The sequence below is a fragment of the Engystomops pustulosus genome, chromosome 9 (assembly GCF_040894005.1).
Source record: "Engystomops pustulosus chromosome 9, aEngPut4.maternal, whole genome shotgun sequence".
Lineage (NCBI taxonomy): Eukaryota > Metazoa > Chordata > Amphibia > Anura > Leptodactylidae > Engystomops > Engystomops pustulosus.
The window spans coordinates 61,914,639-61,939,887 of record NC_092419.1 but is presented as its reverse complement, the minus strand read 5'-3'; the positions used below and the strand labels follow the sequence as shown (position 1 = coordinate 61,939,887).

The 25,249-nt window shown below is 45.3% G+C and overlaps 90 pseudogenes; all 90 read right to left on the bottom strand.

Moving 5' to 3' along the window:
* Window positions 1-174: 174 nt before the first annotated feature.
* Window positions 175-293, bottom strand: LOC140078869 (5S ribosomal RNA; annotated as a pseudogene).
* A 259-nt stretch (window positions 294-552) lies between these two features.
* Window positions 553-671, bottom strand: LOC140094551 (5S ribosomal RNA; annotated as a pseudogene).
* Window positions 672-1,118: 447 nt separating this feature from the next.
* LOC140078371 (5S ribosomal RNA) lies at window positions 1,119-1,237 on the bottom strand (annotated as a pseudogene).
* A 70-nt stretch (window positions 1,238-1,307) lies between these two features.
* Window positions 1,308-1,426, bottom strand: LOC140098793 (5S ribosomal RNA; annotated as a pseudogene).
* A 447-nt stretch (window positions 1,427-1,873) lies between these two features.
* LOC140090364 (5S ribosomal RNA) lies at window positions 1,874-1,992 on the bottom strand (annotated as a pseudogene).
* Window positions 1,993-2,061: 69 nt separating this feature from the next.
* On the bottom strand, window positions 2,062-2,180 carry LOC140094800 (5S ribosomal RNA; annotated as a pseudogene).
* Window positions 2,181-2,628: 448 nt separating this feature from the next.
* LOC140088910 (5S ribosomal RNA) lies at window positions 2,629-2,747 on the bottom strand (annotated as a pseudogene).
* Window positions 2,748-3,194: 447 nt separating this feature from the next.
* On the bottom strand, window positions 3,195-3,313 carry LOC140097823 (5S ribosomal RNA; annotated as a pseudogene).
* A 448-nt stretch (window positions 3,314-3,761) lies between these two features.
* Window positions 3,762-3,880, bottom strand: LOC140084761 (5S ribosomal RNA; annotated as a pseudogene).
* A 259-nt stretch (window positions 3,881-4,139) lies between these two features.
* Window positions 4,140-4,258, bottom strand: LOC140079704 (5S ribosomal RNA; annotated as a pseudogene).
* Window positions 4,259-4,327: 69 nt separating this feature from the next.
* Window positions 4,328-4,446, bottom strand: LOC140089188 (5S ribosomal RNA; annotated as a pseudogene).
* A 70-nt stretch (window positions 4,447-4,516) lies between these two features.
* LOC140090918 (5S ribosomal RNA) lies at window positions 4,517-4,635 on the bottom strand (annotated as a pseudogene).
* Window positions 4,636-4,705: 70 nt separating this feature from the next.
* On the bottom strand, window positions 4,706-4,824 carry LOC140088897 (5S ribosomal RNA; annotated as a pseudogene).
* A 70-nt stretch (window positions 4,825-4,894) lies between these two features.
* Window positions 4,895-5,013, bottom strand: LOC140078868 (5S ribosomal RNA; annotated as a pseudogene).
* Window positions 5,014-5,461: 448 nt separating this feature from the next.
* Window positions 5,462-5,580, bottom strand: LOC140079693 (5S ribosomal RNA; annotated as a pseudogene).
* A 258-nt stretch (window positions 5,581-5,838) lies between these two features.
* On the bottom strand, window positions 5,839-5,957 carry LOC140089936 (5S ribosomal RNA; annotated as a pseudogene).
* A 70-nt stretch (window positions 5,958-6,027) lies between these two features.
* On the bottom strand, window positions 6,028-6,146 carry LOC140093839 (5S ribosomal RNA; annotated as a pseudogene).
* A 70-nt stretch (window positions 6,147-6,216) lies between these two features.
* LOC140093838 (5S ribosomal RNA) lies at window positions 6,217-6,335 on the bottom strand (annotated as a pseudogene).
* A 70-nt stretch (window positions 6,336-6,405) lies between these two features.
* On the bottom strand, window positions 6,406-6,524 carry LOC140090917 (5S ribosomal RNA; annotated as a pseudogene).
* A 70-nt stretch (window positions 6,525-6,594) lies between these two features.
* On the bottom strand, window positions 6,595-6,713 carry LOC140094068 (5S ribosomal RNA; annotated as a pseudogene).
* Window positions 6,714-6,782: 69 nt separating this feature from the next.
* LOC140079682 (5S ribosomal RNA) lies at window positions 6,783-6,901 on the bottom strand (annotated as a pseudogene).
* Window positions 6,902-6,970: 69 nt separating this feature from the next.
* Window positions 6,971-7,089, bottom strand: LOC140094962 (5S ribosomal RNA; annotated as a pseudogene).
* A 70-nt stretch (window positions 7,090-7,159) lies between these two features.
* Window positions 7,160-7,278, bottom strand: LOC140091992 (5S ribosomal RNA; annotated as a pseudogene).
* A 70-nt stretch (window positions 7,279-7,348) lies between these two features.
* On the bottom strand, window positions 7,349-7,467 carry LOC140083292 (5S ribosomal RNA; annotated as a pseudogene).
* A 70-nt stretch (window positions 7,468-7,537) lies between these two features.
* LOC140091991 (5S ribosomal RNA) lies at window positions 7,538-7,656 on the bottom strand (annotated as a pseudogene).
* Window positions 7,657-7,726: 70 nt separating this feature from the next.
* On the bottom strand, window positions 7,727-7,845 carry LOC140083842 (5S ribosomal RNA; annotated as a pseudogene).
* A 70-nt stretch (window positions 7,846-7,915) lies between these two features.
* Window positions 7,916-8,034, bottom strand: LOC140096499 (5S ribosomal RNA; annotated as a pseudogene).
* Window positions 8,035-8,104: 70 nt separating this feature from the next.
* LOC140088744 (5S ribosomal RNA) lies at window positions 8,105-8,223 on the bottom strand (annotated as a pseudogene).
* A 70-nt stretch (window positions 8,224-8,293) lies between these two features.
* LOC140096993 (5S ribosomal RNA) lies at window positions 8,294-8,412 on the bottom strand (annotated as a pseudogene).
* Window positions 8,413-8,482: 70 nt separating this feature from the next.
* Window positions 8,483-8,601, bottom strand: LOC140096992 (5S ribosomal RNA; annotated as a pseudogene).
* A 448-nt stretch (window positions 8,602-9,049) lies between these two features.
* On the bottom strand, window positions 9,050-9,168 carry LOC140079669 (5S ribosomal RNA; annotated as a pseudogene).
* A 69-nt stretch (window positions 9,169-9,237) lies between these two features.
* Window positions 9,238-9,356, bottom strand: LOC140094579 (5S ribosomal RNA; annotated as a pseudogene).
* A 70-nt stretch (window positions 9,357-9,426) lies between these two features.
* Window positions 9,427-9,545, bottom strand: LOC140091990 (5S ribosomal RNA; annotated as a pseudogene).
* A 70-nt stretch (window positions 9,546-9,615) lies between these two features.
* On the bottom strand, window positions 9,616-9,734 carry LOC140083841 (5S ribosomal RNA; annotated as a pseudogene).
* Window positions 9,735-9,804: 70 nt separating this feature from the next.
* On the bottom strand, window positions 9,805-9,923 carry LOC140096498 (5S ribosomal RNA; annotated as a pseudogene).
* A 70-nt stretch (window positions 9,924-9,993) lies between these two features.
* On the bottom strand, window positions 9,994-10,112 carry LOC140088743 (5S ribosomal RNA; annotated as a pseudogene).
* A 70-nt stretch (window positions 10,113-10,182) lies between these two features.
* LOC140096991 (5S ribosomal RNA) lies at window positions 10,183-10,301 on the bottom strand (annotated as a pseudogene).
* Window positions 10,302-10,371: 70 nt separating this feature from the next.
* Window positions 10,372-10,490, bottom strand: LOC140096990 (5S ribosomal RNA; annotated as a pseudogene).
* Window positions 10,491-10,938: 448 nt separating this feature from the next.
* On the bottom strand, window positions 10,939-11,057 carry LOC140079658 (5S ribosomal RNA; annotated as a pseudogene).
* A 69-nt stretch (window positions 11,058-11,126) lies between these two features.
* On the bottom strand, window positions 11,127-11,245 carry LOC140089186 (5S ribosomal RNA; annotated as a pseudogene).
* Window positions 11,246-11,315: 70 nt separating this feature from the next.
* LOC140094396 (5S ribosomal RNA) lies at window positions 11,316-11,434 on the bottom strand (annotated as a pseudogene).
* A 70-nt stretch (window positions 11,435-11,504) lies between these two features.
* On the bottom strand, window positions 11,505-11,623 carry LOC140088885 (5S ribosomal RNA; annotated as a pseudogene).
* Window positions 11,624-11,693: 70 nt separating this feature from the next.
* Window positions 11,694-11,812, bottom strand: LOC140078867 (5S ribosomal RNA; annotated as a pseudogene).
* A 70-nt stretch (window positions 11,813-11,882) lies between these two features.
* Window positions 11,883-12,001, bottom strand: LOC140078866 (5S ribosomal RNA; annotated as a pseudogene).
* A 448-nt stretch (window positions 12,002-12,449) lies between these two features.
* Window positions 12,450-12,568, bottom strand: LOC140079645 (5S ribosomal RNA; annotated as a pseudogene).
* A 258-nt stretch (window positions 12,569-12,826) lies between these two features.
* Window positions 12,827-12,945, bottom strand: LOC140089935 (5S ribosomal RNA; annotated as a pseudogene).
* A 70-nt stretch (window positions 12,946-13,015) lies between these two features.
* On the bottom strand, window positions 13,016-13,134 carry LOC140093837 (5S ribosomal RNA; annotated as a pseudogene).
* Window positions 13,135-13,204: 70 nt separating this feature from the next.
* LOC140093836 (5S ribosomal RNA) lies at window positions 13,205-13,323 on the bottom strand (annotated as a pseudogene).
* A 259-nt stretch (window positions 13,324-13,582) lies between these two features.
* LOC140090916 (5S ribosomal RNA) lies at window positions 13,583-13,701 on the bottom strand (annotated as a pseudogene).
* Window positions 13,702-13,771: 70 nt separating this feature from the next.
* On the bottom strand, window positions 13,772-13,890 carry LOC140093944 (5S ribosomal RNA; annotated as a pseudogene).
* A 69-nt stretch (window positions 13,891-13,959) lies between these two features.
* Window positions 13,960-14,078, bottom strand: LOC140079634 (5S ribosomal RNA; annotated as a pseudogene).
* A 69-nt stretch (window positions 14,079-14,147) lies between these two features.
* On the bottom strand, window positions 14,148-14,266 carry LOC140084927 (5S ribosomal RNA; annotated as a pseudogene).
* A 70-nt stretch (window positions 14,267-14,336) lies between these two features.
* LOC140091989 (5S ribosomal RNA) lies at window positions 14,337-14,455 on the bottom strand (annotated as a pseudogene).
* A 70-nt stretch (window positions 14,456-14,525) lies between these two features.
* On the bottom strand, window positions 14,526-14,644 carry LOC140084698 (5S ribosomal RNA; annotated as a pseudogene).
* Window positions 14,645-14,713: 69 nt separating this feature from the next.
* On the bottom strand, window positions 14,714-14,832 carry LOC140085414 (5S ribosomal RNA; annotated as a pseudogene).
* Window positions 14,833-15,280: 448 nt separating this feature from the next.
* Window positions 15,281-15,399, bottom strand: LOC140085220 (5S ribosomal RNA; annotated as a pseudogene).
* A 69-nt stretch (window positions 15,400-15,468) lies between these two features.
* Window positions 15,469-15,587, bottom strand: LOC140084926 (5S ribosomal RNA; annotated as a pseudogene).
* A 70-nt stretch (window positions 15,588-15,657) lies between these two features.
* On the bottom strand, window positions 15,658-15,776 carry LOC140090915 (5S ribosomal RNA; annotated as a pseudogene).
* Window positions 15,777-15,846: 70 nt separating this feature from the next.
* Window positions 15,847-15,965, bottom strand: LOC140088341 (5S ribosomal RNA; annotated as a pseudogene).
* A 69-nt stretch (window positions 15,966-16,034) lies between these two features.
* Window positions 16,035-16,153, bottom strand: LOC140087568 (5S ribosomal RNA; annotated as a pseudogene).
* A 258-nt stretch (window positions 16,154-16,411) lies between these two features.
* On the bottom strand, window positions 16,412-16,530 carry LOC140093821 (5S ribosomal RNA; annotated as a pseudogene).
* A 69-nt stretch (window positions 16,531-16,599) lies between these two features.
* On the bottom strand, window positions 16,600-16,718 carry LOC140089260 (5S ribosomal RNA; annotated as a pseudogene).
* An 826-nt stretch (window positions 16,719-17,544) lies between these two features.
* LOC140085413 (5S ribosomal RNA) lies at window positions 17,545-17,663 on the bottom strand (annotated as a pseudogene).
* Window positions 17,664-17,733: 70 nt separating this feature from the next.
* On the bottom strand, window positions 17,734-17,852 carry LOC140083453 (5S ribosomal RNA; annotated as a pseudogene).
* A 69-nt stretch (window positions 17,853-17,921) lies between these two features.
* LOC140082014 (5S ribosomal RNA) lies at window positions 17,922-18,040 on the bottom strand (annotated as a pseudogene).
* Window positions 18,041-18,488: 448 nt separating this feature from the next.
* Window positions 18,489-18,607, bottom strand: LOC140078978 (5S ribosomal RNA; annotated as a pseudogene).
* Window positions 18,608-18,676: 69 nt separating this feature from the next.
* LOC140089185 (5S ribosomal RNA) lies at window positions 18,677-18,795 on the bottom strand (annotated as a pseudogene).
* Window positions 18,796-18,865: 70 nt separating this feature from the next.
* LOC140090914 (5S ribosomal RNA) lies at window positions 18,866-18,984 on the bottom strand (annotated as a pseudogene).
* A 70-nt stretch (window positions 18,985-19,054) lies between these two features.
* LOC140087466 (5S ribosomal RNA) lies at window positions 19,055-19,173 on the bottom strand (annotated as a pseudogene).
* Window positions 19,174-19,243: 70 nt separating this feature from the next.
* Window positions 19,244-19,362, bottom strand: LOC140078865 (5S ribosomal RNA; annotated as a pseudogene).
* A 70-nt stretch (window positions 19,363-19,432) lies between these two features.
* On the bottom strand, window positions 19,433-19,551 carry LOC140088873 (5S ribosomal RNA; annotated as a pseudogene).
* A 70-nt stretch (window positions 19,552-19,621) lies between these two features.
* On the bottom strand, window positions 19,622-19,740 carry LOC140083840 (5S ribosomal RNA; annotated as a pseudogene).
* A 71-nt stretch (window positions 19,741-19,811) lies between these two features.
* Window positions 19,812-19,930, bottom strand: LOC140082053 (5S ribosomal RNA; annotated as a pseudogene).
* Window positions 19,931-20,000: 70 nt separating this feature from the next.
* On the bottom strand, window positions 20,001-20,119 carry LOC140089173 (5S ribosomal RNA; annotated as a pseudogene).
* Window positions 20,120-20,567: 448 nt separating this feature from the next.
* Window positions 20,568-20,686, bottom strand: LOC140090912 (5S ribosomal RNA; annotated as a pseudogene).
* A 70-nt stretch (window positions 20,687-20,756) lies between these two features.
* Window positions 20,757-20,875, bottom strand: LOC140088861 (5S ribosomal RNA; annotated as a pseudogene).
* A 70-nt stretch (window positions 20,876-20,945) lies between these two features.
* LOC140084072 (5S ribosomal RNA) lies at window positions 20,946-21,064 on the bottom strand (annotated as a pseudogene).
* Window positions 21,065-21,133: 69 nt separating this feature from the next.
* LOC140081588 (5S ribosomal RNA) lies at window positions 21,134-21,252 on the bottom strand (annotated as a pseudogene).
* A 70-nt stretch (window positions 21,253-21,322) lies between these two features.
* On the bottom strand, window positions 21,323-21,441 carry LOC140089387 (5S ribosomal RNA; annotated as a pseudogene).
* Window positions 21,442-21,511: 70 nt separating this feature from the next.
* Window positions 21,512-21,630, bottom strand: LOC140096683 (5S ribosomal RNA; annotated as a pseudogene).
* Window positions 21,631-22,078: 448 nt separating this feature from the next.
* Window positions 22,079-22,197, bottom strand: LOC140079622 (5S ribosomal RNA; annotated as a pseudogene).
* Window positions 22,198-22,266: 69 nt separating this feature from the next.
* On the bottom strand, window positions 22,267-22,385 carry LOC140081577 (5S ribosomal RNA; annotated as a pseudogene).
* A 70-nt stretch (window positions 22,386-22,455) lies between these two features.
* LOC140082098 (5S ribosomal RNA) lies at window positions 22,456-22,574 on the bottom strand (annotated as a pseudogene).
* Window positions 22,575-22,644: 70 nt separating this feature from the next.
* On the bottom strand, window positions 22,645-22,763 carry LOC140093820 (5S ribosomal RNA; annotated as a pseudogene).
* A 448-nt stretch (window positions 22,764-23,211) lies between these two features.
* On the bottom strand, window positions 23,212-23,330 carry LOC140090910 (5S ribosomal RNA; annotated as a pseudogene).
* A 258-nt stretch (window positions 23,331-23,588) lies between these two features.
* Window positions 23,589-23,707, bottom strand: LOC140096412 (5S ribosomal RNA; annotated as a pseudogene).
* Window positions 23,708-23,776: 69 nt separating this feature from the next.
* LOC140087567 (5S ribosomal RNA) lies at window positions 23,777-23,895 on the bottom strand (annotated as a pseudogene).
* Window positions 23,896-23,964: 69 nt separating this feature from the next.
* On the bottom strand, window positions 23,965-24,083 carry LOC140086723 (5S ribosomal RNA; annotated as a pseudogene).
* Window positions 24,084-24,152: 69 nt separating this feature from the next.
* On the bottom strand, window positions 24,153-24,271 carry LOC140093363 (5S ribosomal RNA; annotated as a pseudogene).
* A 69-nt stretch (window positions 24,272-24,340) lies between these two features.
* Window positions 24,341-24,459, bottom strand: LOC140091729 (5S ribosomal RNA; annotated as a pseudogene).
* Window positions 24,460-25,249: the final 790 nt, after the last annotated feature.

Below are 25,249 nucleotides of genomic sequence, written 5' to 3'. Positions count from 1 at the left end.
GGGATTCCAAGCCAGTCTCCCATGCTGGTACTTGCCAAGCCTTAAGCTGCATCGCTGCTGCGATCTGACAAGCGCACGCACATTCAGCTTAGAATGGCCGTTGACAGCAGCTGTTCAATTTGAACCTTCTTTTACTATCTCATAGAGAAACTAACACATTTTCAGGTTCAAAAAGGTCAACAGAACTTGGGATTCCCAGCCAGTCTCCCATGCTGGTACTTGCCAAGCCTTAAGCTGCATTGCTGCTGCGATCTGACGAGAGCAGGCACATTCAGCTTAGAATGGCCGTTGACAGCAGCTGTTCAATTTGAACCTTCTTTTACTAACTCATAGAGAAACTAACACAATTTTCAGGTTCAAAAAAGTCACCAGAACTTGGGTTTCCCAGCCAGTCTCCCATGCTGGTACTTGCCAAGCCTTAAGCTGCATCGCTGCTGTGATCTGACAAGAGCACGCACATTCAGCTTAGAATGGCCGTTGACAGCAGCTGTTCAATTTGAACCTTCTTTTACTATCTCATAGAGAAACTAACACAATTTTCAGGTTCAAAAAGGGCAACGGAACTTGGGATTCCCAGCCAGTCTCCCATGCTGGTACTTGCCAAGCCTTAAGCTGCATTGCTGCTGCGATCTGGCGAGAGCAGGCACATTCAGCTTAGAATGGCCGTTGACAGCAGTTGTTCAATTTGAACCTTCTTCTACTATCTTATATAGAAACTAACACAATTTTCAGGTTCAAAAAGGTCACCAGAACTTGGGATTCCAAGCCAGTCTCCCATGCTGGTACTTGCCAAGCCTTAAGCTGCATTGCTGCTGCAATCTGACAAGAGCAGGCACATTCAGCTTAGAATGGCCGTTGACAGCAGCTGTTCAATTTGAACCTTCTTTTGCTATCTCATAGAGAAACTAACACAATTTTCAGGTTCAAAAAGGTCACCAGAACTTGGGATTCCAAGCCAGTCTCCCATGCTGGTACTTGCCAAGCCTTAAGCTGCATCGCTGCTGCGATCTGACAAGAGCACGCACATTCAGCTTAGAATGGCCGTTGACAGCAGCTGTTCAATTTGAACCTTCTTTTACTATCTCATAGAGAAACTAACACATTTTCAGGTTCAAAAAGGTCAACAGAACTTGGAATTCCCAGCCAGTCTCCCATGCTGGTACTTGCCAAGCCTTAAGCTGCATTGCTGCTGCGATCTGACGAGAGCAGGCACATTCAGCTTAGAATGGCCGTTGACAGCAGCTGTTCAATTTGAACCTTCTTTTACTATCTCATAGAGAAACTAACACAATTTTCAGGTTCAAAAAGGTCAACGGAACTTGGGATTCCCAGCCAGTCTCCCATGCTGGTACTTGCCAAGCCTTAAGCTGCATTGCTGCTGCGATCTGGCAAGAGCAGGCACATTCAGCTTAGAATGGCCATTGACAGCAGTTGTTCAATTTGAACCTTCTTCTACTATCTTATATAGAAACTAACACAATTTTAAGGTTCAAAAAGGTCACCAGAACTTGGGATTCCAAGCCAGTCTCCCATGCTGGTACTTGCCAAGCCTTAAGCTGCATTGCTGCTGCAATCTGACAAGAGCAGGCACATTCAGCTTAGAATGGCCGTTGACAGCAGCTGTTCAATTTGAACCTTCTTTTGCTATCTCATAGAGAAACTAACACAATTTTCAGGTTCAAAAAGGTCACCAGAACTTGGGACTCCAAGCCAGTCTCCCATGCTGGTACTTGCCAAGCCTTAAGCTGCATCGCTGCTGCGATCTCACAAGAGCACGCACATTCAGCTTAGAATGGCCGTTGACAGCAGCTGTTCAATTTGAACCTTCTTTTACTATCTCATAGAGAAACTAACACATTTTCAGGTTCAAAAAGGTCAACAGAACTTGGGATTCCCAGCCAGTCTCCCATGCTGGTACTTGCCAAGCCTTAAGCTGCATTGCTGCTGCGATCTGGCGAGAGCAGGCACATTCAGCTTAGAATGGCCGTTGACAGCAGTTGTTCAATTTGAACCTTCTTCTACTATCTTATATAGAAACTAACACATTTTCAGGTTCAAAAAGGTCAACAGAACTTGGGATTCCCAGCCAGTCTCCCATGCTGGTACTTGCCAAGCCTTAAGCTGCATTGCTGCTGCAATCTGACGAGAGCAGGCACATTCAGCTTAGAATTGCCGTTGACAGCAGCTGTTCAATTTGAACCTTCTTTTACTATCTCATAGAGAAATTAACACAATTTTCAGGTTCAAAAAGGTCAACAGAACTTGGGATTCCCAGCCAGTCTCCCATGCTGGTACTTGCCAAGCCTTAAGCTGCATCGCTGCTGCGATCTGAAAAGAGCACACACATTCAGCTTAGAATGGCCGTTGACAGCAGTTGTTCAATTTGAACCTTCTTCTACTATCTCATAGAGAAACTAACACAATTTTCAGGTTCAAAAAGGTCACCAGAACTTGGGATTCCCAGCCAGTCTCCCATGCTGGTACTTGCCAAGCCTTAAGCTGCATCGCTGCTGCGATCTGACAAGAGCACGCACATTCAGCTTAGAATTGCCGTTGACAGCAGCTTTTCAATTTGAACCTTCTTTTACTATCTCATAGCGAAACTAACACAATTTTCAGGTTCAAAAAGGTCAACGGAACTTGGGATTCCCAGCCAGTCTCCCATGCTGGTACTTGCCAAGCCTTAAGCTGCATTGCTGCTGCGATCTGACGAGAGCAGGCACATTCAGCTTAGAATGGCCGTTGACAGCAGCTGTTCAATTTGAACCTTCTTTTACTATCTCATAGAGAAACTAACACAATTTTCAGGTTCAAAAAAGTCACCAGAACTTGGGATTCCCAGCCAGTCTCCCATGCTGGTACTTGCCAAGCCTTAAGCTGCATCGCTGCTGTGATCTGACAAGAGCACGCACATTCAGCTTAGAATGGCCGTTGACAGCAGCTGTTCAATTTGAACCTTCTTTTACTATCTCATAGAGAAACTAACACAATTTTCAGGTTCAAAAAGGGCAACGGAACTTGGGATTCCCAGCCAGTCTCCCATGCTGGTACTTGCCAAGCCTTAAGCTGCATTGCTGCTGCGATCTGGCGAGAGCAGGCACATTCAGCTTAGAATGGCTGTTGACAGCAGTTGTTCAATTTGAACCTTCTTCTACTATCTTATATAGAAACTAACACATTTTCAGGTTCAAAAAGGTCAACAGAACTTGGGATTCCCAGCCAGTCTCCCATGCTGGTACTTGCCAAGCCTTAAGCTGCATTGCTGCCGCAATCTGACGAGAGCAGGCACATTCAGCTTAGAATTGCCGTTGACAGCAGCTGTTCAATTTGAACCTTCTTTTACTATCTCATAGAGAAACTAACACAATTTTCAGGTTCAAAAAGGTCAACAGAACTTGGGATTCCCAGCCAGTCTCCCATGCTGGTACTTGCCAAGCCTTAAGCTGCATCGCTGCTGCGATCTGAAAAGAGCACACACATTCAGCTTAGAATGGCCGTTGACAGCAGTTGTTCAATTTGAACCTTCTTCTACTATCTCATAGAGAAACTAACACAATTTTCAGGTTCAAAAAGGTCACCAGAACTTGGGATTCCCAGCCAGTCTCCCATGCTGGTACTTGCCAAGCCTTAAGCTGCATCGCTGCTGCGATCTGACAAGAGCACGCACATTCAGCTTAGAATTGCCGTTGACAGCAGCTGTTCAATTTGAACCTTCTTTTACTATCTCATAGAGAAACTAACACAATTTTCAGGTTCAAAAAGGTCAACGGAACTTGGGATTCCCAGCCAGTCTCCCATGCTGGTACTTGCCAAGCCTTAAGCTGCATCGCTGCTGCGATCTGACGAGAGCAGGCACATTCAGCTTAGAATGGCCGTTGACAGCAGCTGTTCAATTTGAACCTTCTTTTGCTATCTCATAGAGAAACTAACACAATTTTCAGGTTCAAAAAGGTCACCAGAACTTGGGATTCCAAGCCAGTCTCCCATGCTGGTACTTGCCAAGCCTTAAGCTGCATTGCTGCTGCGATCTGACAAGAGCAGGCACATTCAGCTTAGAATGGCCGTTGACAGCAGCTGTTCAATTTGAACCTTCTTTTACTATCTCAAAGAGAAACTAACACAATTTTCAGGTTCAAAAAGGTCAACAGAACTTGGGATTCCCAGCCAGTCTCCCATGCTGGTACTTGCCAAGCCTTAAGCTGCATTGCTGCTGCGATCTGATGAGAGCAGGCACATTCAGCTTAGAATGGCCGTTGACAGCAGCTGTTCAATTTGAACCTTCTTTTACTATCTCATAGAGAAACTAACACATTTTCAGGTTCAAAAAGGTCAACGGAACTTGGAATTCCCAGCCAGTCTCCCATGCTGGTAATTGCCAAGCCTTAAGCTGCATTGCTGCTGCGATCTGACGAGAGCAGGCACATTCAGCTTAGAATGGCCGTTGACAGCAGCTGTTCAATTTGAACCTTCTTTAACTATCTCATAGAGAAACTAACACAATTTTCAGGTTAAAAAAGGTCAACAGAACTTGGGATTCCCAGCCAGTCTCCCATGCTGGTACTTGCCAAGCCTTAAGCTGCATTGCTGCTGCGATCTGACAAGAGCAGGCACATTCAGCTTAGAATGGCCGTTGACAGCAGCTGTTCAATTTGAACCTTCTTTTGCTATCTCAAAGAGAAACTAACACAATTTTCAGGTTCAAAAAGGTCAACGGAACTTGGGATTCCCAGCCAGTCTCCCATGCTGGTACTTGCCAAGCCTTAAGCTGCATTGCTGCTGCGATCTGACGAGAGCAGGCACATTCAGCTTAGAATGGCCGTTGACAGCAGCTGTTCAATTTGAACCTTCTTTTACTATCTCATAGAGAAACTAACACAATTTTCAGGTTCAAAAAGGTCAACAGAACTTGGGATTCCCAGCCAGTCTCCCATGCTGGTACTTGCCAAGCCTTAAGCTGCATTGCTGCTGCGATCTGACGAGAGCAGGCACATTCAGCTTAGAATGGCCGTTGACAGCAGCTGTTCAATTTGAACCTTCTTTTGCTATCTCATAGAGAAACTAACACAATTTTCAGGTTCAAAAAGGTCAACAGAACTTGGGATTCCCAGCCAGTCTCCCATGCTGGTACTTGCCAAGCCTTAAGCTGCATCGCTGCTGCGATCTGACAAGAGCACACACATTCAGCTTAGAATGGCCGTTGACAGCAGTTGTTCAATTTGAACCTTCTTCTACTATCTCATATAGAAACTAACACAATTTTCAGGTTCAAAAAGGTCACCAGAACTTGGGATTCCAAGCCAGTCTCCCATGCTGGTACTTGCCAAGCCTTAAGCTGCATTGCTGCTGCGATCTGACAAGAGCAGGCACATTCAGCTTAGAATGGCCGTTGACAGCAGCTGTTCAATTTGAACCTTCTTTTACTATCTCATAGAGAAACTAACACAATTTTCAGGTTCAAAAAGGTCAACAGAACTTGGGATTCCCAGCCAGTCTCCCATGCTGGTACTTGCCAAGCCTTAAGCTGCATTGCTGCTGCGATCTGATGAGAGCAGGCACATTCAGCTTAGAATGGCCGTTGACAGCAGCTGTTCAATTTGAACCTTCTTTTACTATCTCATAGAGAAACTAACACATTTTCAGGTTCAAAAAGGTCAAAGGAACTTGGAATTCCCAGCCAGTATCCCATGCTTGTACTTGCCAAGCCTTAAGCTGCATTGCTGCTGCGATCTGACGAGAGCAGGCACATTCAGCTTAGAATGGCCGTTGACAGCAGCTGTTCAATTTGAACCTTCTTTCACTATCTCATAGAGAAACTAACACAATTTTCAGGTTAAAAAAGGTCAACAGAACTTGGGATTCCCAGCTAGTCTCCCATGCTGGTACTTGCCAAGCCTTAAGCTGCATTGCTGCTGCGATCTGACAAGAGCAGGCACATTCAGCTTAGAATGGCCGTTGACAGCAGCTGTTCAATTTGAACCTTCTTTTGCTATCTCAAAGAGAAACTAACACAATTTTCAGGTTCAAAAAGGTCAACGGAACTTGGGATTCCCAGCCAGTCTCCCATGCTGGTACTTGCCAAGCCTTAAGCTGCATTGCTGCTGCGATCTGACGAGAGCAGGCACATTTAGCTTAGAATTGCCGTTGACAGCAGCTGTTCAATTTGAACCTTCTTCTACTATCTCATATAGAAACTAACACAATTTTCAGGTTCAAAAAGGTCAACGGAACTTGGGATTCCCAGCCAGTCTCCCATGCTGGTACTTGCCAAGCCTTAAGCTGCATTGCTGCTGCGATCTGACGAGAGCAGGCACATTTAGCTTAGAATTGCCGTTGACAGCAGCTGTTCAATTTGAACCTTCTTTTACTATCTCATAGAGAAACTAACACAATTTTCAGGTTCAAAAAGGTCAACAGAACTTGGGATTCCCAGCCAGTCTCCCATGCTGGTACTTGCCAAGCCTTAAGCTGCATTGCTGCTGCGATCTGACAAGAGCAGGCACATTCAGCTTAGAATGGCCGTTGACAGCAGCTGTTCAATTTGAACCTTCTTTTGCTATCTTATAGAGAAACTAACACAATTTTCAGGTTCAAAAAGGTCAACGGAACTTGGGATTCCCAGCCAGTCTCCCATGCTGGTACTTGCCAAGCCTTAAGCTGCATTGCTGCTGCGATCTGATGAGAGCAGGCACATTCAGCTTAGAATGGCCGTTGACAGCAGCTGTTCAATTTGAACCTTCTTTTACTATCTCATAGAGAAACTAACACATTTTCAGGTTCAAAAAGGTCAACAGAACTTGGGATTCCCAGCCAGTCTCCCATGCTGGTACTTGCCAAGCCTTAAGCTGCATTGCTGCTGCGATCTGATGAGAGCAGGCACATTCAGCTTAGAATGGCCGTTGACAGCAGCTGTTCAATTTGAACCTTCTTTTACAATCTCATAGAGAAACTAACACATTTTCAGGTTCAAAAAGGTCAATGGAACTTGGAATTCCCAGCCAGTCTCCCATGCTTGTACTTGCCAAGCCTTAAGCTGCATTGCTGCTGCGATCTGACGAGAGCAGGCACATTCAGCTTAGAATGGCCGTTGACAGCAGCTGTTCAATTTGAACCTTCTTTCACTATCTCATAGAGAAACTAACACAATTTTCAGGTTAAAAAAGGTCAACAGAACTTGGGATTCCCAGCCAGTCCCCCATGCTGGTACTTGCCAAGCCTTAAGCTGCATTGCTGCTGCGATCTGACAAGAGCAGGCACATTCAGCTTAGAATGGCCGTTGACAGCAGCTGTTCAATTTGAACCTTCTTTTGCTATCTCAAAGAGAAACTAACACAATTTTCAGGTTCAAAAAGGTCAACGGAACTTGGGATTCCCAGTCAGTCTCCCATGCTGGTACTTGCCAAGCCTTAAGCTGCATTGCTGCTGCGATCTGACGAGAGCAGGCACATTCAGCTTAGAATTGCCGTTGACAGCAGCTGTTCAATTTGAACCTTCTTCTACTATCTCATATAGAAACTAACACAATTTTCAGGTTCAAAAAGGTCAACAGAACTTGGGATTCCCAGCCAGTCCCCCATGCTGGTACTTGCCAAGCCTTAAGCTGCATTGCTGCTGCGATCTGACAAGAGCAGGCACATTCAGCTTAGAATGGCCGTTGACAGCAGCTGTTCAATTTGAACCTTCTTTTGCTATCTCAAAGAGAAACTAACACAATTTTCAGGTTCAAAAAGGTCAACGGAACTTGGGATTCCCAGCCAGTCTCCCATGCTGGTACTTGCCAAGCCTTAAGCTGCATTGCTGCTGCGATCTGACGAGAGCAGGCACATTCAGCTTAGAATTGCCGTTGACAGCAGCTGTTCAATTTGAACCTTCTTCTACTATCTCATATAGAAACTAACACAATTTTCAGGTTCAAAAAGGTCAACAGAACTTGGGATTCCAAGCCAGTCTCCCATGCTGGTACTTGCCAAGCCTTAAGCTGCATTGCTGCTGCGATCTGACAAGAGCAGGCACATTCAGCTTAGAATGGCCGTTGACAGCAGCTGTTCAATTTGAACCTTCTTTTACTATCTCATAGAGAAACTAACACAATTTTCAGGTTCAAAAAGGTCAACGGAACTTGGGATTCCCAGCCAGTCTCCCATGCTGGTACTTGCCAAGCCTTAAGCTGCATTGCTGCTGCGATCTGACAAGAGCAGGCACATTCAGCTTAGAATGGCCGTTGACAGCAGCTGTTCAATTTGAACCTTCTTTTACTATCTCATAGAGAAACTAACACAATTTTCAGGTTCAAAAAGGTCAACAGAACTTGGGATTCCCAGCCAGTCTCCCATGCTGGTACTTGCCAAGCCTTACGCTGCATTGCTGCTGCGATCTGACGAGAGCAGGCACATTCAGCTTAGAAAGGCCGTTGACAGCAGCTGTTCAATTTGAACCTTCTTTTACTATCTCATAGAGAAACTGACACAATTTTCAGGTTCAAAAAGGTCAACAGAACTTGGGATTCCCAGCCAGTCTCCCATGCTGGTACTTGCCAAGCCTTACGCTGCATTGCTGCTGCGATCTGACGAGAGCAGGCACATTCAGCTTAGAAAGGCCGTTGACAGCAGCTGTTCAATTTGAACCTTCTTTTACTATCTCATAGAGAAACTGACACAATTTTCAGGTTCAAAAAGGTCAACAGAACTTGGGATTCCCAGCCAGTCTCCCATGCTGGTACTTGCCAAGCCTTAAGCTGCATCGCTGCTGCGATCTGACAAGAGCACACACATTCAGCTTAGAATGGCCGTTGACAGCAGTTGTTCAATTTGAACCTTCTTCTACTATCTCATATAGAAACTAACACAATTTTCAGGTTCAAAAAGGTCACCAGAACTTGGAATTCCAAGCCAGTCTCCCATGCTGGTACTTGCCAAGCCTTAAGCTGCATTGCTGCTGCGATCTGACAAGAGCAGGCACATTCAGCTTAGAATGGCCGTTGACAGCAGCTGTTCAATTTGAACCTTCTTTTACTATCTCATAGAGAAACTAACACAATTTTCAGGTTCAAAAAGGTCAACAGAACTTGGGATTCCCAGCCAGTCTCCCATGCTGGTACTTGCCAAGCCTTAAGCTGCATTGCTGCTGCGATCTGATGAGAGCAGGCACATTCAGCTTAGAATGGCCGTTGACAGCAGCTGTTCAATTTGAACCTTCTTTTACTATCTCATAGAGAAACTAACACATTTTCAGGTTCAAAAAGGTCAACGGAACTTGGAATTCCCAGCCAGTCTCCCATGCTGGTAATTGCCAAGCCTTAAGCTGCATTGCTGCTGCGATCTGACGAGAGCAGGCACATTCAGCTTAGAATTGCCGTTGACAGCAGCTGTTCAATTTGAACCTTCTTCTACTATCTCATATAGAAACTAACACAATTTTCAGGTTCAAAAAGGTCAACAGAACTTGGGATTCCCAGCCAGTCCCCCATGCTGGTACTTGCCAAGCCTTAAGCTGCATTGCTGCTGCGATCTGACAAGAGCAGGCACATTCAGCTTAGAATGGCCGTTGACAGCAGCTGTTCAATTTGAACCTTCTTTTGCTATCTCAAAGAGAAACTAACACAATTTTCAGGTTCAAAAAGGTCAACGGAACTTGGGATTCCCAGCCAGTCTCCCATGCTGGTACTTGCCAAGCCTTAAGCTGCATTGCTGCTGCGATCTGACGAGAGCAGGCACATTCAGCTTAGAATTGCCGTTGACAGCAGCTGTTCAATTTGAACCTTCTTCTACTATCTCATATAGAAACTAACACAATTTTCAGGTTCAAAAAGGTCAACAGAACTTGGGATTCCAAGCCAGTCTCCCATGCTGGTACTTGCCAAGCCTTAAGCTGCATTGCTGCTGCGATCTGACAAGAGCAGGCACATTCAGCTTAGAATGGCCGTTGACAGCAGCTGTTCAATTTGAACCTTCTTTTACTATCTCATAGAGAAACTAACACAATTTTCAGGTTCAAAAAGGTCAACGGAACTTGGGATTCCCAGCCAGTCTCCCATGCTGGTACTTGCCAAGCCTTAAGCTGCATTGCTGCTGCGATCTGACAAGAGCAGGCACATTCAGCTTAGAATGGCCGTTGACAGCAGCTGTTCAATTTGAACCTTCTTTTACTATCTCATAGAGAAACTAACACAATTTTCAGGTTCAAAAAGGTCAACAGAACTTGGGATTCCCAGCCAGTCTCCCATGCTGGTACTTGCCAAGCCTTACGCTGCATTGCTGCTGCGATCTGACGAGAGCAGGCACATTCAGCTTAGAAAGGCCGTTGACAGCAGCTGTTCAATTTGAACCTTCTTTTACTATCTCATAGAGAAACTGACACAATTTTCAGGTTCAAAAAGGTCAACAGAACTTGGGATTCCCAGCCAGTCTCCCATGCTGGTACTTGCCAAGCCTTACGCTGCATTGCTGCTGCGATCTGACGAGAGCAGGCACATTCAGCTTAGAAAGGCCGTTGACAGCAGCTGTTCAATTTGAACCTTCTTTTACTATCTCATAGAGAAACTGACACAATTTTCAGGTTCAAAAAGGTCAACAGAACTTGGGATTCCCAGCCAGTCTCCCATGCTGGTACTTGCCAAGCCTTAAGCTGCATCGCTGCTGCGATCTGACAAGAGCACACACATTCAGCTTAGAATGGCCGTTGACAGCAGTTGTTCAATTTGAACCTTCTTCTACTATCTCATATAGAAACTAACACAATTTTCAGGTTCAAAAAGGTCACCAGAACTTGGAATTCCAAGCCAGTCTCCCATGCTGGTACTTGCCAAGCCTTAAGCTGCATTGCTGCTGCGATCTGACAAGAGCAGGCACATTCAGCTTAGAATGGCCGTTGACAGCAGCTGTTCAATTTGAACCTTCTTTTACTATCTCATAGAGAAACTAACACAATTTTCAGGTTCAAAAAGGTCAACAGAACTTGGGATTCCCAGCCAGTCTCCCATGCTGGTACTTGCCAAGCCTTAAGCTGCATTGCTGCTGCGATCTGATGAGAGCAGGCACATTCAGCTTAGAATGGCCGTTGACAGCAGCTGTTCAATTTGAACCTTCTTTTACTATCTCATAGAGAAACTAACACATTTTCAGGTTCAAAAAGGTCAACGGAACTTGGAATTCCCAGCCAGTCTCCCATGCTGGTAATTGCCAAGCCTTAAGCTGCATTGCTGCTGCGATCTGACGAGAGCAGGCACATTCAGCTTAGAATGGCCGTTGACAGCAGCTGTTCAATTTGAACCTTCTTTAACTATCTCATAGAGAAACTAACACAATTTTCAGGTTAAAAAAGGTCAACAGAACTTGGGATTCCCAGCCAGTCTCCCATGCTGGTACTTGCCAAGCCTTAAGCTGCATTGCTGCTGCGATCTGACAAGAGCAGGCACATTCAGCTTAGAATGGCCATTGACAGCAGCTGTTCAATTTGAACCTTCTTTTGCTATCTCAAAGAGAAACTAACACAATTTTCAGGTTCAAAAAGGTCAACGGAACTTGGGATTCCCAGCCAGTCTCCCATGCTGGTACTTGCCAAGCCTTAAGCTGCATTGCTGCTGCGATCTGACGAGAGCAGGCACATTCAGCTTAGAATGGCCGTTGACAGCAGCTGTTCAATTTGAACCTTCTTTTACTATCTCATAGAGAAACTAACACAATTTTCAGGTTCAAAAAGGTCAACAGAACTTGGGATTCCCAGCCAGTCTCCCATGCTGGTACTTGCCAAGCCTTAAGCTGCATTGCTGCTGCGATCTGACGAGAGCAGGCACATTCAGCTTAGAATGGCCGTTGACAGCAGCTGTTCAATTTGAACCTTCTTTTGCTATCTCATAGAGAAACTAACACAATTTTCAGGTTCAAAAAGGTCAACAGAACTTGGGATTCCCAGCCAGTCTCCCATGCTGGTACTTGCCAAGCCTTAAGCTGCATTGCTGCTGCGATCTGACGAGAGCAGGCACATTCAGCTTAGAATGGCCGTTGACAGCAGCTGTTCAATTTGAACCTTCTTTTGCTATCTCATAGAGAAACTAACACAATTTTCAGGTTCAAAAAGGTCAACAGAACTTGGGATTCCCAGCCAGTCTCCCATGCTGGTACTTGCCAAGCCTTAAGCTGCATCGCTGCTGCGATCTGACAAGAGCACACACATTCAGCTTAGAATGGCCGTTGACAGCAGTTGTTCAATTTGAACCTTCTTCTACTATCTCATATAGAAACTAACACAATTTTCAGGTTCAAAAAGGTCACCAGAACTTGGGATTCCAAGCCAGTCTCCCATGCTGGTACTTGCCAAGCCTTAAGCTGCATTGCTGCTGCGATCTGACAAGAGCAGGCACATTCAGCTTAGAATGGCCGTTGACAGCAGCTGTTCAATTTGAACCTTCTTTTACTATCTCATAGAGAAACTAACACAATTTTCAGGTTCAAAAAGGTCAACAGAACTTGGGATTCCCAGCCAGTCTCCCATGCTGGTACTTGCCAAGCCTTAAGCTGCATTGCTGCTGCGATCTGATGAGAGCAGGCACATTCAGCTTAGAATGGCCGTTGACAGCAGCTGTTCAATTTGAACCTTCTTTTACTATCTCATAGAGAAACTAACACATTTTCAGGTTCAAAAAGGTCAAAGGAACTTGGAATTCCCAGCCAGTATCCCATGCTTGTACTTGCCAAGCCTTAAGCTGCATTGCTGCTGCGATCTGACGAGAGCAGGCACATTCAGCTTAGAATGGCCGTTGACAGCAGCTGTTCAATTTGAACCTTCTTTCACTATCTCATAGAGAAACTAACACAATTTTCAGGTTAAAAAAGGTCAACAGAACTTGGGATTCCCAGCTAGTCTCCCATGCTGGTACTTGCCAAGCCTTAAGCTGCATTGCTGCTGCGATCTGACAAGAGCAGGCACATTCAGCTTAGAATGGCCGTTGACAGCAGCTGTTCAATTTGAACCTTCTTTTGCTATCTCAAAGAGAAACTAACACAATTTTCAGGTTCAAAAAGGTCAACGGAACTTGGGATTCCCAGCCAGTCTCCCATGCTGGTACTTGCCAAGCCTTAAGCTGCATTGCTGCTGCGATCTGACGAGAGCAGGCACATTTAGCTTAGAATTGCCGTTGACAGCAGCTGTTCAATTTGAACCTTCTTCTACTATCTCATATAGAAACTAACACAATTTTCAGGTTCAAAAAGGTCAACGGAACTTGGGATTCCCAGCCAGTCTCCCATGCTGGTACTTGCCAAGCCTTAAGCTGCATTGCTGCTGCGATCTGACGAGAGCAGGCACATTTAGCTTAGAATTGCCGTTGACAGCAGCTGTTCAATTTGAACCTTCTTCTACTATCTCATATAGAAACTAACACAATTTTCAGGTTCAAAAAGGTCACCAGAACTTGGGATTCCCAGCCAGTCTCCCATGCTGGTACTTGCCAAGCCTTAAGCTGCATTGCTGCTGCGATCTGACAAGAGCAGGCACATTCAGCTTAGAATGGCCGTTGACAGCAGCTGTTCAATTTGAACCTTCTTTTACTATCTCATAGAGAAACTAACACAATTTTCAGGTTCAAAAAGGTCAACAGAACTTGGGATTCCCAGCCAGTCTCCCATGCTGGTACTTGCCAAGCCTTAAGCTGCATTGCTGCTGCGATCTGACAAGAGCAGGCACATTCAGCTTAGAATGGCCGTTGACAGCAGCTGTTCAATTTGAACCTTCTTTTGCTATCTTATAGAGAAACTAACACAATTTTCAGGTTCAAAAAGGTCAACGGAACTTGGGATTCCCAGCCAGTCTCCCATGCTGGTACTTGCCAAGCCTTAAGCTGCATTGCTGCTGCGATCTGATGAGAGCAGGCACATTCAGCTTAGAATGGCCGTTGACAGCAGCTGTTCAATTTGAACCTTCTTTTACTATCTCATAGAGAAACTAACACATTTTCAGGTTCAAAAAGGTCAACAGAACTTGGGATTCCCAGCCAGTCTCCCATGCTGGTACTTGCCAAGCCTTAAGCTGCATTGCTGCTGCGATCTGATGAGAGCAGGCACATTCAGCTTAGAATGGCCGTTGACAGCAGCTGTTCAATTTGAACCTTCTTTTACAATCTCATAGAGAAACTAACACATTTTCAGGTTCAAAAAGGTCAACGGAACTTGGAATTCCCAGCCAGTCTCCCATGCTTGTACTTGCCAAGCCTTAAGCTGCATTGCTGCTGCGATCTGACGAGAGCAGGCACATTCAGCTTAGAATGGCCGTTGACAGCAGCTGTTCAATTTGAACCTTCTTTCACTATCTCATAGAGAAACTAACACAATTTTCAGGTTAAAAAAGGTCAACAGAACTTGGGATTCCCAGCCAGTCCCCCATGCTGGTACTTGCCAAGCCTTAAGCTGCATTGCTGCTGCGATCTGACAAGAGCAGGCACATTCAGCTTAGAATGGCCGTTGACAGCAGCTGTTCAATTTGAACCTTCTTTTGCTATCTCAAAGAGAAACTAACACAATTTTCAGGTTCAAAAAGGTCAACGGAACTTGGGATTCCCAGCCAGTCTCCCATGCTGGTATTTGCCAAGCCTTAAGCTGCATTGTTGCTGCGATCTGATGAGAGCAGGCACATTCAGCTTAGAATGGCCGTTGACAGCAGCTGTTCAATTTGAACCTTCTTTTACTATCTCATAGAGAAACTAACACATTTTCAGGTTCAAAAAGGTCAACGGAACTTGGGATTCCCAGCCAGTCTCCCATGCTGGTACTTGCCAAGCCTTAAGCTGCATTGCTGCTGCGATCTGACGAGAGCAGGCACATTCAGCTTAGAAAGGCCGTTGACAGCAGCTGTTCAATTTGAACCTTCTTTTACTATCTCATAGAGAAACTGACACAATTTTCAGGTTCAAAAAGGTCAACAGAACTTGGGATTCCCAGCCAGTCTCCCATGCTGGTACTTGCCAAGCCTTAAGCTGCATCGCTGCTGCGATCTGACAAGAGCACACACATTCAGCTTAGAATGGCCGTTGACAGCAGTTGTTCAATTTGAACCTTCTTCTACTATCTCATATAGAAACTAACACAATTTTCAGGTTCAAAAAGGTCACCAGAACTTGGGATTCCAAGCCAGTCTCCCATGCTGGTACTTGCCAAGCCTTAAGCTGCATTGGTGCTGCGATCTGACAAGAGCAGGCACATTCAGCTTAGAATGGCCGTTGACAGCAGCTGTTCAATTTGAACCTTCTTTTACTATCTCATAGAGAAACTAACACAATTTTCAGGTTCAAAAAGGTCAACAGAACTTGGGATTCCCAGCCAGTCTCCCATGCTGGTACTTGCCAAGCCTTAAGCTGTATTGCTGCTGCGATCTGATGAGAACAGGCACATTCAGCTTAGAATGGCCGTTGACAGCAGCTGTTCAATTTGAACCTTCTTTTACTATCTCATAGAGAAACTAACACATTTTCAGGTTCAAAAAGGTCAACGGAACTTGGAATTCCCAGCCAGTCTCCCATGCTTGTACTTGCCAAGCCTTAAGCTGCATTGCTGCTGCGATCTGACGAGAGCAGGCACATTCAGCTTAGAATGGCCGTTGACAGCAGCTGTTCAATTTGAACCTTCTTTCACTATCTCATAGAGAAACTAACACAATTTTCAGGTTTAAAAAGGTCAACAGAACTTGGGATTCCCAGCCAGTCTCCCATGCTGGTACTTGCCAAGCCTTAAGCTGCATTGCTGCTGCGATCTGACAAGAGCAGGCACATTCAGCTTAGAATGGCCGTTGACAGCAGCTGTTCAATTTGAACCTTCTTTTGCTATCTCATAGAGAAACTAACACAATTTTCAGGTTCAAAAAGGTCAACGGAACTTGGGATTCCCAGCCAGTCTCCCATGCTGGTACTTGCCAAGCCTTAAGCTGCATTGCTGCTGCGATCTGACGAGAGCAGGCACATTCAGCTTAGAATGGCCGTTGAGAGCAGCTGTTCAATTTGAACCTTCTTTTACTATCTCATAGAGAAACTAACACATTTTCAGGTTCAAAAAGGTCAACGGAACTTGGAATTCCCAGCCAGTCTCCCATGCTGGTACTTGCCAAGCCTTACGCTGCATTGCTGCTGCGATCTGACGAGAGCAGGCACATTCAGCTTAGAATGGCCGTTGACAGCAGCTGTTCAATTTGAACCTTCTTTTACTATCTCATAGAGAAACTAACACATTTTCAGGTTCAAAAAGGTCAACGGAACTTGGAATTCCCAGCCAGTCTCCCATGCTGGTACTTGCTAAGCCTTACGCTGCATTGCTGCTGCGATCTGACGAGAGCAGGCACATTCAGCTTAGAATGGCGGTTGACAGCAGCTGTTCAATTTGAACCTTCTTTTGCTATCTCATAGAGAAACTAACACAATTTTCAGGTTCAAAAAGGTCAACGGAACTTGGGATTCCCAGCCAGTCTCCCATGCTGGTACTTGCCAAGCCTTAAGCTGCATTGCTGCTGCGATCTGATGAGAGCAGGCACATTCAGCTTAGAATGGCCGTTGACAGCAGCTGTTCAATTTGAACCTTCTTTTACTATCTCATAGAGAAACTAACACATTTTCAGGTTCAAAAAGGTCAACGGAACTTGGAATTCCCAGCCAGTCTCCCATGCTGGTACTTGCCAAGGCTTAAGCTGCATTGCTGCTGCGATCTGACGAGAGCAGGCACATTCAGCTTAGAATGGCCGTTGACAGCAGCTGTTCAATTTGAACCTTCTTTTACTATCTCATAGAGAAACTAACACAATTTTCAGGTTCAAAAAGGTCAACGGAACTTGGGATTCCCAGCCAGTCTCCCATGCTGGTACTTGCCAAGCCTTAAGCTGCATCGCTGCTGCGATCTGACAAGAGCACACACATTCAGCTTAGAATGGCCGTTGACAGCAGTTGTTCAATTTGAACCTTCATTTACTATCTCATAGAGAAACTAACACAATTTTCAGGTTCAAAAAGGTCAACAGAACTTGGGATTCCAAGCCAGTCTCCCATGCTGGTACTTGCCAAGCCTTAAGCTGCATCGCTGCTGCGATCTGACAAGAGCACACACATTCAGCTTAGAATGGCCGTTGACAGCAGTTGTTCAATTTGAACCTTCTTCTACTATCTCATATAGAAACTAACACAATTTTCAGGTTCAAAAAGGTCACCAGAACTTGGGATTCCAAGCCAGTCTCCCATGCTGGTACTTGCCAAGCCTTAAGCTGCATTGCTGCTGCGATCTGACAAGAGCAGGCACATTCAGCTTAGAATGGCCGTTGACAGCAGCTGTTCAATTTGAACCTTCTTTTACTATCTCATAGAGAAACTAACACAATTTTCAGGTTCAAAAAGGTTAACAGAACTTGGGATTCCCAGCCAGTCTCCCATGCTGGTACTTGCCAAGCCTTAAGCTGCATTGCTGCTGCGATCCGACAAGAGCAGGCACATTCAGCTTAGAATGGCCGTTGAGAGCAGCTGTTCAATTTGAACCTTCTTTTGCTATCTCATAGAGAAACTAACACAATTTTCAGGTTCAAAAAGGTCAACGGAACTTGGGATTCCCAGCCAGTCTCCCATGCTGGTACTTGCCAAGCCTTAAGCTGCATTGCTGCTGCGATCTGACGAGAGCAGGCACATTCAGCTTAGAAAGGCCGTTGACAGCAGCTGTTCAATTTGAACCTTCTTTTGCTATCTCATAGAGAAACTAACACAATTTTCAGGTTCAAAAAGGTCAACGGAACTTGGGATTCACAGCCAGTCTCCCATGCTGGTACTTGCCAAGCCTTAAGCTGCATTGCTGCTGCGATCTGATGAGAGCAGGCACATTCAGCTTAGAATGGCCGTTGACAGCAGCTGTTCAATTTGAACCTTCTTTTACTATCTCATAGAGAAACTAACACATTTTCAGGTTCAAAAAGGTCAACGGAACTTGAAATTCCCAGCCAGTCTCCCATGCTGGTACTTGCCAAGCCTTAAGCTGCATTGCTGCTGCGATCTGACGAGAGCAGGCACATTCAGCTTAGAATGGCCGTTGACAGCAGCTGTTCAATTTGAACCTTCTTTTGCTATCTCATAGAGAAACTAACACAATTATCAGGTTCAAAAAGGTCAACAGAACTTGGGATTCCCAGCCAGTCTCCCATGCTGGTACTTGCCAAGCCTTAAGCTGCATCGCTGCTGCGATCTGACAAGAGCACACACATTCAGCTTAGAATGGCCGTTGACAGCAGTTGTTCAATTTGAACCTTCTTCTACTATCTCATATAGAAACTAACACAATTTTCAGGTTCAAAAAGGTCACCAGAACTTGGGATTCCAAGCCAGTCTCCCATGCTGGTACTTGCCAAGCCTTAAGCTGCATTGCTGCTGCGATCTGACAAGAGCAGGCACATTCAGCTTAGAATGGCCGTTGACAGCAGCTGTTCAATTTGAACCTTCTTTTACTATCTCATAGAGAAACTAACACAATTTTCAGGTTCAAAAAGGTCAACAGAACTTGGGATTCCCAGCCAGTCTCCCATGCTGGTACTTGCCAAGCCTTAAGCTGCATTGCTGCTGCGATCTGATGAGAGCAGGTACATTCAGCTTAGAATGGCCGTTGACAGCAGCTGTTCAATTTGAACCTTCTTTTACTATCTCATAGAGAAACTAACACATTTTCAGGTTCAAAAAGGTCAACGGAACTTGGAATTCCCAGCCAGTCTCCCATGCTGGTAATTGCCAAGCCTTAAGCTGCATTGCTGCTGCGATCTGACGAGAGCAGGCACATTCAGCTTAGAATGGCCGTTGACAGCAGCTGTTCAATTTGAACCTTCTTTCACTATCTCATAGAGAAACTAACACAATTTTCAGGTTAAAAAAGGTCAACAGAACTTGGGATTCCCAGCCAGTCTCCCATGCTGGTACTTGCCAAGCCTTAAGCTGCATTGCTGCTGCGATCTGACAAGAGCAGGCACATTCAGCTTAGAATGGCCGTTGACAGCAGCTGTTCAATTTGAACCTTCTTTTGCTATCTCAAAGAGAAACTAACACAATTTTCAGGTTCAAAAAGGTCAACGGAACTTGGGATTCCCAGCCAGTCTCCCATGCTGGTACTTGCCAAGCCTTAAGCTGCATTGCTGCTGCGATCTGACGAGAGCAGGCACATTTAGCTTAGAATGGCCGTTGACAGCAGCTGTTCAATTTGAACCTTCTTTTACTATCTCATAGAGAAACTAACACAATTTTCAGGTTCAAAAAGGTCAACAGAACTTGGGATTCCCAGCCAGTCTCCCATGCTGGTACTTGCCAAGCCTTAAGCTGCATTGCTGCTGCGATCTGACGAGAGCAGGCACATTCAGCTTAGAATGGCCGTTGACAGCAGCTGTTCAATTTGAACCTTCTTTTGCTATCTCATAGAGAAACTAACACAATTTTCAGGTTCAAAAAGGTCAACGGAACTTGGGATTCCCAGCCAGTCTCCCATGCTGGTACTTGCCAAGCCTTAAGCTGCATTGCTGCTGCGATCTGACGAGAGCAGGCACATTCAGCTTAGAATGGCCGTTGACAGCAGCTGTTCAATTTGAACCTTCTTTTGCTATGTCATAGAGAAACTAACACAATTCTCAGGTTCAAAGAGGTCAACGGAACTTGGGATTCCCAGCCAGTCTCCCATGCTGGTACTTGCCAAGCCTTAAGCTGCATTGCTGCTGCGATCTGACGAGAGCAGGCACATTCAGCTTAGAATTGCCGTTGACAGCAGCTGTTCAATTTGAACCTTCTTTTACTATCTCATAGAGAAACTAACACAATTTTCAGGTTCAAAAAAGGTCAACAGAACTTGGGATTCCCAGCCAGTCCCCCATGCTGGTACTTGCCAAGCCTTAAGCTGCATTGCTGCTGCGATCTGACGAGAGCAGGCACATTCAGCTTAGAATGGCCGTTGACAGCAGCTGTTCAATTTGAACCTTCTTTTGCTATCTCATAGAGAAACTAACACAATTCTCAGGTTCAAAGAGGGCAACGGAACTTGGGATTCCCAGCCAGTCTCCCATGCTAGTACTTGCCAAGCCTTAAGCTGCATTGCTGCTGCGATCTGACGAGAGCAGGCACATTCAGCTTAGAATTGCCGTTGACAGCAGCTGTTCAATTTGAACCTTCTTTTACTATCTCATAGAGAAACTAACACAATTTTCAGGTTCAAAAAGGTCAACAGAACTTGGGATTCCCAGCCAGTCTCCCATGCTGGTACTTGCCAAGCCTTAAGCTGCATCGCTGCTGCGATCTGACAAGAGCACACACATTCAGCTTAGAATGGCCGTTGACAGCAGTTGTTCAATTTGAACCTTCTTCTACTATCTCATATAGAAACTAACACAATTTTCAGGTTCAAAAAGGTCACCAGAACTTGGGATTCCCAGCCAGTCTCCCATGCTGGTACTTGCCAAGCCTTAAGCTGCATTGCTGCTGCGATCTGACAAGAGCAGGCACATTCAGCTTAGAATGGCCGTTGACAGCAGCTGTTCAATTTGAACCTTCTTTTACTATCTCATAGAGAAACTAACACAATTTTCAGGTTCAAAAAGGTCAACAGAACTTGGGATTCCCAGCCAGTCTCCCATGCTGGTACTTGCCAAGCCTTAAGCTGCATTGCTGCTGCGATCTGACAAGAGCAGGCACATTCAGCTTAGAATGGCCGTTGACAGCAGCTGTTCAATTTGAACCTTCTTTTGCTATCTCATAGAGAAACTAACACAATTTTCAGGTTCAAAAAGGTCAACGGAACTTGGGATTCCCAGCCAGTCTCCCATGCTGGTACTTGCCAAGCCTTAAGCTGCATTGCTGCTGCGATCTGACGAGAGCAGGCACATTCAGCTTAGAATGGCCGTTGACAGCAGCTGTTCAATTTGAACCTTCTTTTGCTATCTTATAGAGAAACTAACACAATTTTCAGGTTCAAAAAGGTCAACGGAACTTGGGATTCCCAGCCAGTCTCCCATGCTGGTACTTGCCAAGCCTTAAGCTGCATTGCTGCTGCAATCTGATGAGAGCAGGCACATTCAGCTTAGAATGGCCGTTGACAGCAGCTGTTCAATTTGAACCTTCTTTTACTATCTCATAGAGAAACTAACACATTTTCAGGTTCAAAAAGGTCAACGGAACTTGGAATTCCCAGCCAGTCTCCCATGCTGGTACTTGCCAAGCCTTAAGCTGCATTGCTGCTGCGATCTGACGAGAGCAGGCACATTCAGCTTAGAATGGCCGTTGACAGCAGCTGTTCAATTTGAACCTACTTTTACTATCTCATAGAGAAACTAACACAATTTTCAGTTTAAAAAAGGTTAACAGAACTTGGGATTCCCAGCCAGTCTCCCATGCTGGTACTTGCCAAGCCTTAAGCTGCATTGCTGCTGCGATCTGACGAGAGCAGGCACATTCAGCTTAGAATGGCCGTTGACAGCAGCTGTTCAATTTGAACCTTCTTTTGCTATCTCATAGAGAAACTAACACAATTTTCAGGTTCAAAAAGGTCAACGGAACTTGGGATTCCCAGCCAGTCTCCCATGCTGGTACTTGCCAAGCCTTAAGCTGCATTGCTGCTGCGATCTGACGAGAGCAGGCACATTCAGCTTAAATTTGCCGTTGACAGCAGCTGTTCAATTTGAACCTTCTTTTACTATCTCATAGAGAAACTAACACAATTTTCAGGTTCAAAAAGGTCAACAGAACTTGGGATTCCCAGCCAGTCTCCCATGCTGGTACTTGCCAAGCCTTAAGCTGCATCGCTGCTGCGATCTGACAAGAGCACACACATTCAGCTTAGAATGGCCGTTGACAGCAGTTGTTCAATTTGAACCTTCTTCTACTATCTCATATAGAAACTAACACAATTTTCAGGTTCAAAAAGGTCACCAGAACTTGGGATTCCAAGCCAGTCTCCCATGCTGGTACTTGCCAAGCCTTAAGCTGCATTGCTGCTGCGATCTGACAAGAGCACGCACATTCAGCTTAGAATGGCCGTTGACAGCAGCTGTTCAATTTGAACCTTCTTTTACTATCTCATAGAGAAACTATCACAATTTTCAGGTTCAAAAAGGTCAACAGAACTTGGGATTCCCAGCCAGTCTCCCATGCTGGTACTTGCCAAGCCTTAAGCTGCATTGCTGCTGCGATCTGATGAGAGCAGGCACATTCAGCTTAGAATGGCCGTTGACAGCAGCTGTTCAATTTGAACCTTCTTTTACTATCTCATAGAGAAACTAACACATTTTCAGGTTCAAAAAGGTCAACGGAACTTGGAATTCCCAGCCAGTCTCCCATGCTGGTACTTGCCAAGCCTTAAGCTGCATTGCTGCTGCGATCTGACGAGAGCAGGCACATTCAGCTTAGAATGGCCGTTGACAGGAGCTGTTCAATTTGAACCTTCTTTCACTATCTCATAGAGAAACTAACACAATTTTCAGGTTAAAAAAAGTCAACAGAACTTGGGATTCCCAGCCAGTCTCCCATGCTGGTACTTGCCAAGCCTTAAGCTGCATTGCTGCTGCGATCTGACGAGAGCAGGCACATTCAGCTTAGAATGGCCGTTGACAGCAGCTGTTCAATTTGAACCTTCTTTTGCTATCTCATAGAGAAACTAACACAATTTTCAGGTTCAAAAAGGTCAACGGAACTTGGGATTCCCAGCCAGTCTCCCATGCTGGTACTTGCCAAGCCTTAAGCTGCATTGCTGCTGCGAACTGACGAGAGCAGGCACATTCAGCTTAGAATTGCCGTTGACAGCAGCTGTTCAATTTGAACCTTCTTTTACTATCTCATAGAGAAACTAACACAATTTTCAGGTTCAAAAAGGTCAACAGAACTTGGGAATCCCAGCCAGTCTCCCATGCTGGTACTTGCCAAGCCTTAAGCTGCATCGCTGCTGCGATCTGACAAGAGCACACACATTCAGCTTAGAATGGCCGTTGACAGCAGTTGTTCAATTTGAACCTTCTTCTACTATCTCATATAGAAACTAACACAATTTTCAGGTTCAAAAAGGTCACCAGAACTTGGGATTCCAAACCAGTCTCCCATGCTGGTACTTGCCAAGCCTTAAGCTGCATTGCTGCTGCGATCTGACAAGAGCAGGCACATTCAGCTTAGAATGGCCGTTGACAGCAGCTGTTCAATTTGAACCTTCTTTTACTATCTCATAGAGAAACTAACACAATTTTCAGGTTCAAAAAGGTCAACAGAACTTGGGATTCCCAGCCAGTCTCCCATGCTGGTACTTGCCAAGCCTTAAGCTGCATTGCTGCTGCGATCTGACAAGAGCAGGCACATTCAGCTTAGAATGGCCGTTGACAGCAGCTGTTCAATTTGAACCTTCTTTTGCTATCTCATAGAGAAACTAACACAATTTTCAGGTTCAAAAAGGTCACCAGAACTTGGGATTCCAAGCCAGTCTCCCATGCTGGTACTTGCCAAGCCTTAAGCTGCATTGCTGCTGCGATCTGACAAGAGCAGGCACATTCAGCTTAGAATGGCCGTTGACAGCAGCTGTTCAATTTGAACCTTCTTTTACTATCTCATAGAGAAACTAACACATTTTCAGGTTCAAAAAGGTCAACGGAACTTGGAATTCCCAGCCAGTCTCCCATGCTGGTACTTGCCAAGCCTTACGCTGCATTGCTGCTGCGATCTGACGAGGGCAGGCACATTCAGCTTAGAATGGCCGTTGACAGCAGCTGTTCAATTTGAACCTTCTTTTACTATCTCATAGAGAAACTAACACATTTTCAGGTTCAAAAAGGTCAACGGAACTTGGAATTCCCAGCCAGTCTCCCATGCTGGTACTTGCCAAGCCTTACGCTGCATTGCTGCTGCGATCTGACGAGAGCAGGCACATTCAGCTTAGAATGGCCGTTGACAGCAGCTGTTCAATTTGAACCTTCTTTTACTATCTCATAGAGAAACTAACACATTTTCAGGTTCAAAAAGGTCAACGGAACTTGGAATTCCCAGCCAGTCTCCCATGCTGGTACTTGCCAAGCCTTAAGCTGCATTGCTGCTGCGATCTGACAAGAGCAGGCACATTCAGCTTAGAATGGCCGTTGACAGCAGCTGTTCAATTTGAACCTTCTTTTACTATCTCATAGAGAAACTAACACATTTTCAGGTTCAAAAACGTCAACGGAACTTGGAATTCCCAGCCAGTCTCCCATGCTGGTACTTGCCAAGCCTTACGCTGCATTGCTGCTGCGATCTGACGAGAGCAGGCACATTCAGCTTAGAATGGCCGTTGACAGCAGCTGTTCAATTTGAACCTTCTTTTACTATCTCATAGAGAAACTAACACATTTTCAGGTTCAAAAAGGTCAACGGAACTTGGAATTCCCAGCCAGTCTCCCATGCTGGTACTTGCCAAGCCTTACGCTGCTTTGCTGCTGCGATCTGACGAGAGCAGGCACATTCAGCTTAGAATGGCCGTTGACAGCAGCTGTTCAATTTGAACCTTCTTTTGCTATCTCATAGAGAAACTAACACAATTTTCAGGTTCAAAAAGGTCAACGGAACTTGGGATTCCCAGCCAGTCTCCCATGCTGGTACTTGCCAAGCCTTAAGCTGCATCGCTGCTGCGATCTGACAAGAGCAAACACATTCAGCTTAGAATGGCCATTGACAGCAGTTGTTCAATTTGAACCTTCTTCTACTATCTCATATAGAAACTAACACAATTTTCAGGTTCAAAAAGGTCACCAGAACTTGGGATTCCAAGCCAGTCTCCCATGCTGGTACTTGCCAAGCCTTAAGCTGCATTGCTGCTGCGATCTGACAAGAGCAGGCACATTCAGCTTAGAATGGCCGTTGACAGCAGCTGTTCAATTTGAACCTTCTTTTACTATCTCATAGAGAAAATAACTCAATTTTCAGGTTCAAAAAGGTCAACGGAACTTGGGATTCCCAGCCAGTCTCCCATGCTGGTACTTGCCAAGCCTTAAGCTGCATCGCTGCTGCGATCTGACAAGAGCACACACATTCAGCTTAGAATGGCCGTTGACAGCAGTTGTTCAATTTGAACCTTCTTCTACTATCTCATATAGAAACTAACACAATTTTCAGGTTCAAAAAGGTCAGCAGAACTTGGGATTCCAAGCCAGTCTCCCATGCTGGTACTTGCCAAGCCTTAAGCTGCATTGCTGCTGCGATCTGACAAGAGCACACACATTCAGCTTAGAATGGCCGTTGACAGCAGTTGTTCAATTTGAACCTTCTTCTACTATC